Raw genomic sequence first — 12,738 nt, forward strand, 5'->3', positions numbered from 1 at the left:
TGTGGACGATTTCACTAGGTTTAGTTGGATATATTTTCTTAAACATAAACATGAAGTTTTTTCAACATTTAAAACATTTCATATGATGGTTTTAAATCAATTCAATGGAAATTTAAAAAATTTTAGAACCGATTCGGGTGGTGAATACCTTTCCAATGAATTCAAAAGCTATCTTGAAAACTATGGAATTCTCCATCAAAAGTCTTGTCCCAAAACCCCCCAACAAAATGGGTTGGCTGAACGAAAACATAGGCATATTATTGAAACCACACGAACTTTGCTCATTTCCCAAAATATCCCGAAAAAACTTTGGGTGGAGGCCGCTCTTACTTCTGTCTATCTCATAAATAGACTTCCATCTAAAAACTTGAACAAGATTTCCCCATTTGAAAAATTATATGAAAAAGAACCTGATTATAGCAGGTTAAGGGTTTTTGGATGTAAATGTTTTGTCCTTACTGATAAAAATGACAAACTCTCTCCTAAGGCCATTCCTTGTGCCTTTCTTGGTTACTCTGAAACTCATAAAGGTTTTCGTTGTTATGATGTTAAGAGTGATAAACTATATGTTTCCAGAAATGTAAGCTTCTTGAAAAATGTTAGTGGTTTCGAAAAACTTGAAACCAATGACGAGAATATTGACTATTCTTTTCTGTTTGATTTATTAACTGAAGATGATGATACTAGTGATGATGAAACTAATCAAAATGATGAAACTCATTCTGATCAACACATCAATGAAGAACCACATAGAGATCCTATAACTTACTCTCATAGAGATAGGAGTACTTTTAGAAGTGCCCTCGAAAGATATGACAGTGAGTCTACCCCTCCAAGTGAAGAAAATCTTCGTAGGACCGAAAGATCAAGAAGACCTCCTTCTAGGTTCATCTCATATGAGACTTTTTCACCAAAATATAGAGCCTGTCTAAGCGTCATTCACTCATACATAGAACCAAGGGATTTCGAGGAAGCACGAAAAAGCCCGGAATGGATAGTTGCTATGAATAATGAACTTGAATCCCTAAAGAAAGCAAAGACCTGGGAGTTTCAAGACCTTCCTAAAGACAAGAAAGCAATAGGGTGTAGATGGGTATTTAAAGTCAAAACTAAGAGTGATGGGTCTCTTGAGAGATATAAATCCCGCTTAGTTGCAAAAGGATATGGTCAAAAATATGGGATTGATTATGAGGAGACTTTTGCCCCCGTTGCTCGAATGGTCATCGTCCGATGTCTTATAACTGTTGCTTCAATCAATAAATGGAACATCTATCAGATGGATGTTAAGAATGCGTTTTTAAAAAGAGATTTAAACGAAGAAGTATATATGGATGCTCCTCCTGGAATTGAGTATCCTAAAAGAAAAGTGTTTCGTCTTCGAAAAGCACTTTATGGTTTAAAACAAGCTCCCAAGGCTTGTTATGATAGGTTTAACTCCATAATGTTAGAAAATGATCTCTCATCCTGCTTTACTGATACTGCTTTGTTTGTTAGAAAATCTAATGCAGGGATTGTCATTCTACTACTTTATGTGGATGACATGCTTATAACTGGGAGCGACTCTAAAGGGATTAAAAGCATAAAATCCATTTTAAAGGATAAGTTTGAAATGTCTGACTTAGGCTTCTTAACTTATTTTTTGGGTATTGAGGTAGCTTACTCTCATAGAGGATATTTTCTATCTCAAACTAAGCTTGCATCTGAGATTATTGACAGGTCAGGTATTACAGATAATAAAGTTTGTAAAACTCCTGCTATAGTAGGAGCTAAAATGAAGATTGATGATGGTGTTCCCCTCTCCGATCCTACTCCCTACAGGCAACTAGTAGGATCGTTGATGTACCTAAGCATCACCAGACCAGATATCTCACATGTGGTGCATACGGCAAGTCAATTTCAGCATGCACCAACTTCTGTTCACATGGGTGCTATCTTACGTGTCGTAAGATATCTAAAGCACACTATTAATAAGAGAGTTTTTCTGTCTTCTTCTGAGTTAAGATTAATTGCTTATACTGACTCTGATTGGGGAGGTGACCCAAATAACCGTCACTCCACCACTGGTTTTTGTGTATTCTTAGGTGACTCATTAATTTCATGGAGATGTAAGAAGCAGCAAAAGGTGTCTCTATCATCAACTGAAGCGGAATATCGTGCCATGGCAACTACTACCATGGAAATTGTTTGGATTCATCAGTTGTTGGAAGACATGGGGATCACTATTGAAAGGCCTACTAAGTTTTGCTGTGACAACAAAAGTGCGATTTATATTGCTAAGAATCACACTTTTCATGAGCGGACCAAACACATAGAGATGGATTGTCACTACGTTCGGGAGGCGTACCTCAAAGGAATCATTGACCTTCCATATGTCACGTCCGAATATCAATTGGCGAACTTCTTCACTAAAGCCTTGTGTGCTCCGCGTTTCAACTTTCTTCTTAGCAAACTCTCGATCATCCTGCCCTAGGTTTGAGGGGGGGTGTTAAATTATATACCTAATCATTCAATGTAATATATATATTTTATATATATAAGGTAATACATATACATATATTAATATATATGTATATGTATCTACTTATTATATATATAAAATATATATTTCTGTTTTGTTTAGCCGTAGGGGTAGATTAGTCTTTTCCTTCATTTTACGCACATTCAATTTATGAATGTGATTGTAATTTATTTTCGTTTTCTTTTTCTTTTATTTTTTATTTTCTTTTATGTAAAGTACCAAAAGGTACCTTGGGGGGGGCACTAACATAGACGTTGGGCCCTCTCCAACGGTCACATTTGTGACCGTTGGAGGGGCTCCAACGTCTATGAGTGGAGCCCCTCCAAGGCCCCTCTTGTGTTGTTATAAATAGAGGTTTCACCCCTTTGTATTTCTCATGGCTTTGAGTCAAAGCCCAAGTTCTCAATAAATCGATTCCATTGTTTTTATGCCTTTGTGCATTTGTGAGTTATTTGTGGGTTGTGCTTTTTGTGCACAAGTGCTCTAAAGTGTTCTTATTGTGCTTTCGTGGTGGGTTTAATATCAAGAATATTAAGGTCTTGATATTAGTATCTTATTGGAGATACTTTCACAGTCACTAGTGATGCTGGTAAGCTCCTAAATCTTGTTTTTTATGTTGGTAGAAACAGTAGTCACTGGAGATGGGTCTCACCATCATATTTCACACATTGAAAATTTTGTAATTCCTATGTCCAACTCTTCTCTTGCTCTTTCAAATGTCATTCATGCTCCTAATATCAAGAAAATTATTGTTTTTGTCTCTAAGCTTGTAGATAACATTAATGCTTCAGTTGAGTTGATTCATTTTTCTGTTCGTGTCAAGGACCTTCACACGAGAGAAACGTTCGCTGAAGGAAAACGACAAGAGAATATGTACGTGTTTCAAGAGAATCCTTCCTCTCATGTTCGACCTGTTGACTCCACCTTGAAGCTCACATCATCATCTCCAGTCCCTCCTGAGAGTGTTTTTAGTCTTTCTGAATGTATTGAGCCGAATCATTGGCATGGTCGTCTGGGTCATTGTAGTAATTGTTTTATTGATAAGCTTGTTTCAAGCAGTCTTATTCCCAAGTCAAGTCTAAATTTAAGTGTCGATAATAAAAAATGTTCTAGTTGTCTTCAGTGTGAGAGTCATGTTCTTCCATTTCATTCCATTAATAAAAGAGTTTCAAGACCATTTGAAATTATATGTTATGATGTTTGGGGTCCGGCTTCAGTTCCTTCCATGTCTGGCACTAGATATTATCTCATTTTTGTTGATAGCTATTCTTTATATATATGGATCTTCTTTATGAAATGTAAATCTGAAACCTTCAAGTTATTTCGAAATTTCCATTCTTTGTTTAAAATCAATTTTCTGAGAATATTATTTGTTTCCAATGTGATTGAGGGGGTGAATTCTCTTCAAATGACTTTATTAATTTCCTCCAGACAAATGGAATAAGTAGGCAGGTGTTTTGTCCTCATACATCTCAACAGAATGGGATTGTCGAACGGAAGCATCGCCATATTGTCGAGAGTGCAATGAGCATGATGTATGATAGTAACTTTCCAATTACCTTCTGGGCAAAGGTTTTCCATTTAACGGTCTATGTCATAAATTGATTGCCCATGAATATCTTGAAAAACAAATCACCATATTTCTCTTTGCATGGTGTGCATCCAAATTATCATGATTTGCGTGTATTCGGGTATGTATGTTATGTTCATGTTGATAATTCAATACGGCACAAGTTTCAGGATAAGGCCTTAAAGTGCAGATTTGTGAGGTACGTTGATGATTATAAAGGATACAGATGCTATGATCCCATGAGCAAGCGCATCAAAATATCCAGAAATGTTGTGTTTGATGAATCAAATTTTGATCATAATGCTAACACTTCTCCTGAAATTGAAGTTTATCACCCTTGGTTGAACTCAAATCTCTTTTCTAGTGTTGATGATGTTTGTTCTTCATAATGTAATCAAAGAGATGAGGAAAATGTGTCTACTGTTGCACAAAGGACTCAGAAAAGTGTGATTTCTGAACCACTATTGGCCCCCGAAAAGTATAAAGGCATTGTTTACTCTCGACGTGAGGAGATTCTCTCTAGCTCTAATCAGGAGTTGAATTCTCCTTATGTTTCCATTCAATCACCTGTTCACAGAAGGTCTACCCGGCCTCGACATCCTATTGATAGGTGGGTTAGTTATGAGAACTTCACGATGAATTTTCAACTCTTCTTAACCTCTTTGGGTAAGGAAGATCAACCCACAACATTTTATCAAGCAATAAATTCTAAGAGATGGATTGAAGCTATGAACGAAGAAATGAAGGCTCTTCATGAATGTGGCACTTGGGGTATTGTTCCCAAACCACACAATCGAAATGTGGTGGGGTCAAAGTGGGTGTATAAGATAAAGTATAAGCCGGATGGTACTATTGAGTGATACAAGGCTAGATTGGTTGCCAAGGGCTTCACACAAGAGCAAGAACAAGACTATGATGAGACCTTCAGTCCGATCGTGAAAATGGGCACTATCCGAATTATACTATCATTGGTTGTTGAGCACCAGTGGACTCTCAGTCAACTAGATGTGAAAAATCCATTTCTACATGAAACTCTGAAGGAAGAAGTATACATAGAGCAACCCACTGGGTATGCAGAAGGGAACTCCAAAGAACACGTGTGCAGGTTAAAGAGAGCTATATATGGTCTGAAACAGGCATCTTGATCTTGGTTTGACAGTTTCTCTCTTGAAGTAGGAAAATATGGCTTTAGTCGGTCTCTTCTTGATCATTGTCTTTTCATATTCAAATGCAGTTACCCTGTTATTGATATATGTAGATGACATTATCATTACAGGTAACTCTAAACATATTGAACAGGTTAAAGAACTCTTGAACCATAGATTCAAGATGAAGGATCTTGGTAAACTACGATATTTTCTTGGAGTAGTTGACAGGACTACTTAAGGCATGACACTTACCCAACATAAGTATACCATTGATGTTCTTAGCAAGGCAGGTATGACAGATTGCAAGCTTCTAAGCACACCCAGTGTACTTCATCATGAACTCAGTTCCCAAGATGGAGATTTGTATAAGGACCCTACAGGATATCGCAGGATAGTAGGAATGCTTCAGTATCTTACCTTCACTCGGCCTGATATTGTTTATTCTGTCAATCAGGTATCTCAGTTCATGCATGAACCGCATATTAAGCATATGGAAATTGTTAAACGCATTCTTCGATATTTGAAGAGAACTATTGGAGATGGTCTTCTGTACAGAAAGAGTATACATGGCCACCACATGCATGAACTTCTTACTTACACAGATGCAGATTGGGCAGGAGATCCAGATGAGCATAGGTCAGTCTCAAGATACTGTGTTTTCATTGGCCTAAATCTTGTCTCCTGAAGCAGTAGGAAACAAAAGGTCATAGCCAGGTCAAGCACACAAGTTGAATATAGGTCAATGGCAACTGCTACAGCCGAAGTAACATGGACCAGACACCTCTTGACAGAAGTAGGCGAATTAATTTCTAAATGCATTCTCTTGTGTGACAATCAAAGTGCAACATGTCATTTAATCCTATCTATCACAGTCGTGCCAAGCATATTGAAATTGATCAACATTTTCTAAGACAAAAAGTCGAAGAGAAGGAAATTGAACCCGAATTCGTTCGGATTGTTGATCAAGTTGCTGACATGTTTACAAAAGGGCTTATCAAGGACAGATTTTGGATGTTAAAAGGCAAGTTGTTCATGATTCAAAATCATGTACAACTTGAGGGAGGGTGAAAAGACGTCATTCACGACTGGGTTTGGATCTCAGGATCCAAATCCAACTTGGTTTTATTTTAACGCATGCTCATTAATGGCATACTGTAATTTTAACCTGTTATGTAATGGGTATTTTCGTACCATAATAGTTGTATCAGCACATACTTAATGGGAATCCAATACCGCAGACCCTAATTGGGGTTTTCTGCAGCCACAAACGTCTCTCTCTCCTTTCTACTCCTCTTGTGATTGAATGGTAGAACACCATTTTCTAATAAGGAATGGCCTCGGTACCATGGAAAGTCGTCATGTTGAGTAGAGGGAGATTGGGTATAATTGACCTTGGAAGAATTAATATTAAGTTGTTTTGAAACAAATATAAAGATTATGCACACTATTAGAGGGTTGAGCGAGATTAATGAAAGCAAAATATAGGTTTCACAGGTGACTGTGGAATTAGAAGTCGATGAGTCTATAGCTTAATGGGTCTGGCATTCTAAAGGGATGGATGAAACATCATGAACATTTTATAGAAAGGATTAGGACAAAACTAGGTAATGATACAAATATCAGTTCCTAGCTAGGACCCTAGCTTTTGGAATGACCCCCAAATGAGGTATTCTCCCTTCCCCCTCCTTTTCCATTGTCAGACAGACACAACTCAAGGTAGCGAACTAGGGATAGATCAAATGGTTGGGACAACTTTAAGACAATGGTCAAATGAGGTATAGCTAAAGAATTGGTCAAATGAGGGGTTCTTCTCAAATTTCTCGGCAAGGGTTTTTCTCAGAGGGATTTTCAATAAGTGGTTTTTCTCGGGAGTTTTAAAAAAAATGAAATATATAAAATAATAAATTAAGAAAATAATAGGTTTTGTATTATTTTTCTTAGAAAATATAAGTAAACAAGTTTTAAAACTTTTTAAAAAACAAAATTAAACAAAAATATAAAAATTGGGCTTAAATATAAAAAAATTATAATTTTCTAAAAAATATTGCGATAATGTCATGATATGTTTTTTTGGTGATATTTTGAAAATATCCCAATATTTTGTTAATTGTATATTGTGATGTGATTGGGATTGGATCTGGACCTACCAGATCCAATATATTTCAGATCTGGATCCATTCCTTATTGACGTATAAAGAGGGTTGTAATTTTTTATTTTGTGCATGTTCTGTTATTGTCCCTCATCAGTTATGTATTCATTGTATATTAACGAGGGAAGTGCTGTAATTCATTCATATTGGGAATATAAATTAGAAAGCAAGGCACACACGTTCCCATATTGGGAAGCGTGAATTCAGAATTTGTCCATCTTTTATTCTCCTCTTTCTCTTCTCTGCAGCAACTCTGAAATCACAAGATACCAAAAATCTTTTATGGTATCAGAGTGAGGCCGATTGATAGGAGTAATCCAAGGTACGTTCTTATAGATCTTGATTGTCTTTCCAAATCTCTTCTTCTATCCTGTCCTTGTTTTCTCTACTCTGGCTACATTTTTTTATATATATTGCTTCTTCTAATCATTCTCTTTCATCACGTTTCTTCCTTCACATAACTGTTGTTTCCCAATCATTATCCTTTTCTTGTTGGTTAAGCAATAGTTTCTTATTATCTTGCTGCTCAAGCCAAGGCCTATTTCCCTATTTCTTACCCTAGATCGGATTTGATAATATTGTATATCAAATCTGATTTGAATATTGTGTTATAAAAAATTGGCTCATATATATCAGATCTGATCTGCGTGCAGTTTTCTTGTGATCAGTCCGACTACTTTTTTTCTTTCATGATTATGCTTGAATCTGGTTTTGGGTCATAAGTCTAATATTTCCTTGTGTTTTCTTTAGCCTTATTGGAACCTACATCCACTTGCGTTAAAGTTTTTGCTGCTGCACTCATATAGTTCAAAAACAAGCTTGTCATTACAAGGGATCTAAGTTTCTGGTACTGCAAAAAAAGAGGCAGTCTTTATTGTAATAAAGTATGCGGAAATACAAAGAATGCTTAAAGCATTCACAATGTCCTATAAGGGACAAATACAAGAGAGAAGTCCACCATGGGACAATACAACAAACCTTCAAAAGGCAACACATAAAAAATAATAAGAAGTTTAAACTTCTTATTATTTTTTATGTGTTGCCTTTTGAAAGCCTGTTGTATTGTCCCATAGTGGACTTCTCTCTCTTGTATTTGTCACTTGTAGGACATTGTGAACGCTTTAAGCATTCTTTGTATTTCCGCATACTTCATTACATGGTATCAGAGCCACACTTAAAAATTGACATTACACAACTCTTAAAAATACATTCCCCTCCACTTTTATTCTCATACTTTGTTGGTGCAATGAAATCCAAAATCAACATATCCTTCAAGCTCAATGGCAAGAACATGATGTGGGAATCCGCAATGGAGAATAATCTCAAAGGAAAAAAACTTTGGGGTTATGTAATGGGTTCTATTCCAGAACCCCAACTAAAGCTCACCAAGATTGAAGGAGGTCAAGAAAAGGCTCTTAGGGGAGATGCTTGCCTCAAAGCAATTGAAGAACATCAAAGAAAGGTGGAAGATTGGGAAAGCAATCACACAAAAGGGGCCCCACATAGAGCCATTAGGGCCCCCAACGGTCTCTGTGGGGAGCCCCCAATGGTGCTCCTTTTGAGTGAAATAAAACAAAGATAAAAAAATAAAATACAAAAAATAAAATAAAAATAAACTAACCTAAATAATAAATAGTTGTTTCTAAAAACAACTATGTAAAAAGACAAAAATACCCCTATTGGGTATATATATATATATATATAATATATATATATATATTAACATTTATGATACCATTTATTGCTTGTATAGTGCTTGATTGTGTGGAGTAGGTTACCTTTCTCATTTCTTTCATTGTTTTCCTTTCTTCCTATCTTTTAGTTATTTTTGCCTTACTCTCCTTTATTTTGGTCATTTAATATCTGTAATCTGTCATGGATCTTAGCCTTCAATCTTCTCCAAATTTGTCATCCAATTCTCCCTCAATTGGTCTCTAAAAAGCTCAACAATTCTACTTTTCTAATTTGAAAAAGGCAAATTGCTTCTTTTATAAGGAGTCGGGATCTACCGGGACATCTGAATGGTTTTGTCTCAGTCTCGTCAGAGTTTGTTTTGTAGGAAGACAAAGATAAGAAAGGACAAGTTATCAAATCAAGGCAGAGTAGAAATCCGGAGTTTATCAGCCGGATGAAGAAGGATCAAGCACTCGTTACCTACATCACTTTGACTCTTTCTTAGAAAGTTCTTATTGGTATTTCAAATGACTATACCGCCATGCAGTTGTAGATACATTTTGCTCATACATAATCTTAGATATTTGAGTCTAAAGTCATGTATTTGAAGCAAGAATTCCAAAATTTGAAAAAGGACAGCAATACCAGCATCTTCGATTTTGTGAACAAGATTAAGAGCATAATTGATCAGCTTGCTCTTATTAGATGTGAAGTTTCAAACAAGGACAAAATGCAGCAAGCCCTTAATGGGTTAGGTTCAGAGTAACATATCCTTGCTATCACCATGTCATGTTTTGAGAAGCTCCTAACTTTTGATATTCTAAGGCCCAAGTTACTTGATTATGAGATGTCACTTAAGAGGTTGTTTAATAATGCTAACAAAGGTCAAGGAGATTTTTATGTCATCCTCTTCATGAGATCCTCATGTGAGAGAGGTCGTGGTTTTCATGGAGGCAGAGGTTGAGGAAGAAATATTGCAGGTGGAAGTGGTTTGTTGCCTACGCTCAATATGCCTCCTTTAATGAATAATCAGGGAGGACGTGATGTTCCTACTTTCTATTTATGCAAGAAACCTAGGCACATAAAGGCGAATTGCTAGTATAAAGATCTCAGGTACAATTCAGATGCAAATATGGTTCAGAATAAGCAAGGTGGAAATCAAGGACAACAGAAGGTTCAATCGAGTGGGACTAGTGGGACTAAGAGTCCCCCCAACATTACCTTAGACAGGAACCACTTGGCTGCACTTACCGAGCTGAATTTAAGATAAAATAAGCAAGGGATATGGTACATTGATTCATATCAAGCCTTAGGGGCGTGTTTAAGACCATATAAAGCATTTCTTAGTTTTAAAGTTTTTCATTCTTCAATATTAAATCCCGGTGGAGGATCCATGTATACTTATTCACTAAGATCACCATTGAAACAAGCATTTTTCATATCTAGTTAATAAATAGGTTATTTTTAGTGGATGCAACGGCTATTAGGGTTCTAACACTAGTCATGATAGCTATAAGTGCAAAGGTCTCTTCATAATGGATTTCATATTCTTGAGAATAACCTTTGGCAACTAACCTAGCTTTGTATCTCTCTTGGCTTCCATCACTTTTAGTTTTAACCATAAATACCCATCTGCATCCTATAAATTTTTCTCTTAAAGGTAAATTCACTATCTCCCAAGTATGGGCCTTACAAAGGGCTTCTAGATCTATGTTCATAGCATTAATCCAATGGGGACAATCTTTGGCTTCATTATAATGAGAGGGTTCATGATAAGAGTGAATAGTTAGAAGACATGTCCTATAGTTTGGTCGGACAAATTCGTAGGACAAACCTATTTGGTGGAATGGAGGCGCTATCCGATTTTCTCTGTGTGGTGTTTTCTAGAGACAAATCTTGACTAGGTGTTTCATCCATTGGAAGATCTTGAGAATATTTTTCATAAGCACTTGTTTGGTTTTCTTGACTATGCCGAGTATAAACTTGAATATTTTGAGAGGAGTTTTCAACTAAATTGTGGAAGAAAATGCACTCTCCTCAGACTAATCTATAGACTTGAGCTCCAACTTCTCAGTTCTCTCTCTTAGAAGCTTCATCTCCTTATCGTTGGGATCTTCTTTCTTCTCTTGCTCAACATTATATGCGTGATTTCCTCGTGCAGGCATTTCCATTAGGTCCCAGCATTGTTCCCTGGTATATCTAGTCTTTCCATAGTGGGTGCATTTAAGTTTATCATTCTCACTGCTAAAGTTTGATGCTCTACCTCGACCACATAAAGATACCCCTCTCACTACTACACCTAAGAAAGGGACTTTCACTAAGAAGGGCAAATCTTTTGATATTTTGTTCTTGAGAGGAAATCGATCTCTTTTTATCCTCCCCACTTTTAAGGCATAGACAGTTCCAAGCAAGGGTAACTCTTCATGCCCCATAACAATACACTTGACATGATCATAATCACTATCAAGTTCACACAATAACCCAAATACCTCTTTTTCCTCTAATTATTCTCATTTTTTTTTACACAATGAGGTCATTTAATCTTAGTATAGAGACTCAATTCCTCTCAAAGCCTTCAGTGCTCATTATAATACTCATTCAAAGAACGACCTCCTTGTTTGCATTTTTTAATCCTATCCATGATATCACATTTTTTTGCTATATTGGTCTCTCTTGAGTATGCATCGAACATGGCATCCCATATTTCCTTAGTGGTGACAAAATTCATGAAGGTCTCACCAATAGATGGGTCCATGGATTGAAGAATCCATGCCATTACAAGATAATTCTCTCTCCCAATCTCCATAACTTGGATCACTATCACTTGGTTTTGTGATTGTCTCATTTATGTAACCAAGCTTCTTCCTTGCACCAATAGAGATTTTGACGGATCGGGGCCATGCCTCGAAAATCCTAATGTAAAATTTTACATTAGTGATTTGAAAACTAGAGTTTTCATTTGGGTTACATGATCCCCTATTTAAAGTCTTCAACATACTAGAGCTTCCCCATTGAAGTCATCCTTTGTTGGATTGCAGCTAGTAGCCATCTCCTTCTCACTTGGATTTTTGCTTTAAATACTCTCACTTTAGTCTCAACAATTTCCTTGAGTGTCACCATACGGCTAGCATTGCTCTCACATTCCTCACCTGCTGCTGCCAGCATTAGTTTGAGGAATAACACCATCACACTCAACCCTAAATACAGTCCCTAACACCAAAAAATTGCATGTAACTTCCACAAATGAAGGCATAACACAGCATCTTTAAGTCCATCAGAATTCCACACTTCAGCAAGAATTTAGAGACTCTCCCAACCTTAATTTAGAGCTCATATCAATGCATCACATCAAAAACTCCAAGAGACCCAAGATTGACCCTGTGGCGGAAAATAGCTTGAAAATTAGAAAACAACTGTGTACCTTCACCAAAAAATCTGGGGAAAATCATGATAATTCTTCTGAAATGCCAATCCGATAGGAAGTAACAAACCCAAACTCAACAGCCTCCTCCTCAGGCCAGGGTGATATCATCTGGTAGCAACTCTCCACAGCAAAACAGGTTGGTAGGGCCTTCAAAAAAGATCTCATACAATGTTCTTTGAAGGCCCTACATGCTGTAAATCATGTTAGCACGGTCAGGTAGTCAAATGGTGAGTAGAAAAAGAGACAAGTGAGAG

General features: G+C 36.7%; 1 protein-coding gene across 2 annotated transcripts in view; it reads right to left on the reverse strand.

Annotated features, from left to right (window-relative positions):
* Positions 1–12,738, reverse strand: part of LOC149823296 (folylpolyglutamate synthase-like) — a 105,923-nt gene that overhangs the window by 22,741 nt on the left and 70,444 nt on the right. The window lies entirely within an intron of this gene.

The sequence above is a fragment of the Nuphar pumila genome, chromosome 10, assembly GCF_984573655.1.
Source record: "Nuphar pumila chromosome 10, dmNupPumi1.hap1.1, whole genome shotgun sequence".
In the NCBI taxonomy this organism is placed as follows: Eukaryota; Viridiplantae; Streptophyta; class Magnoliopsida; order Nymphaeales; family Nymphaeaceae; genus Nuphar; species Nuphar pumila.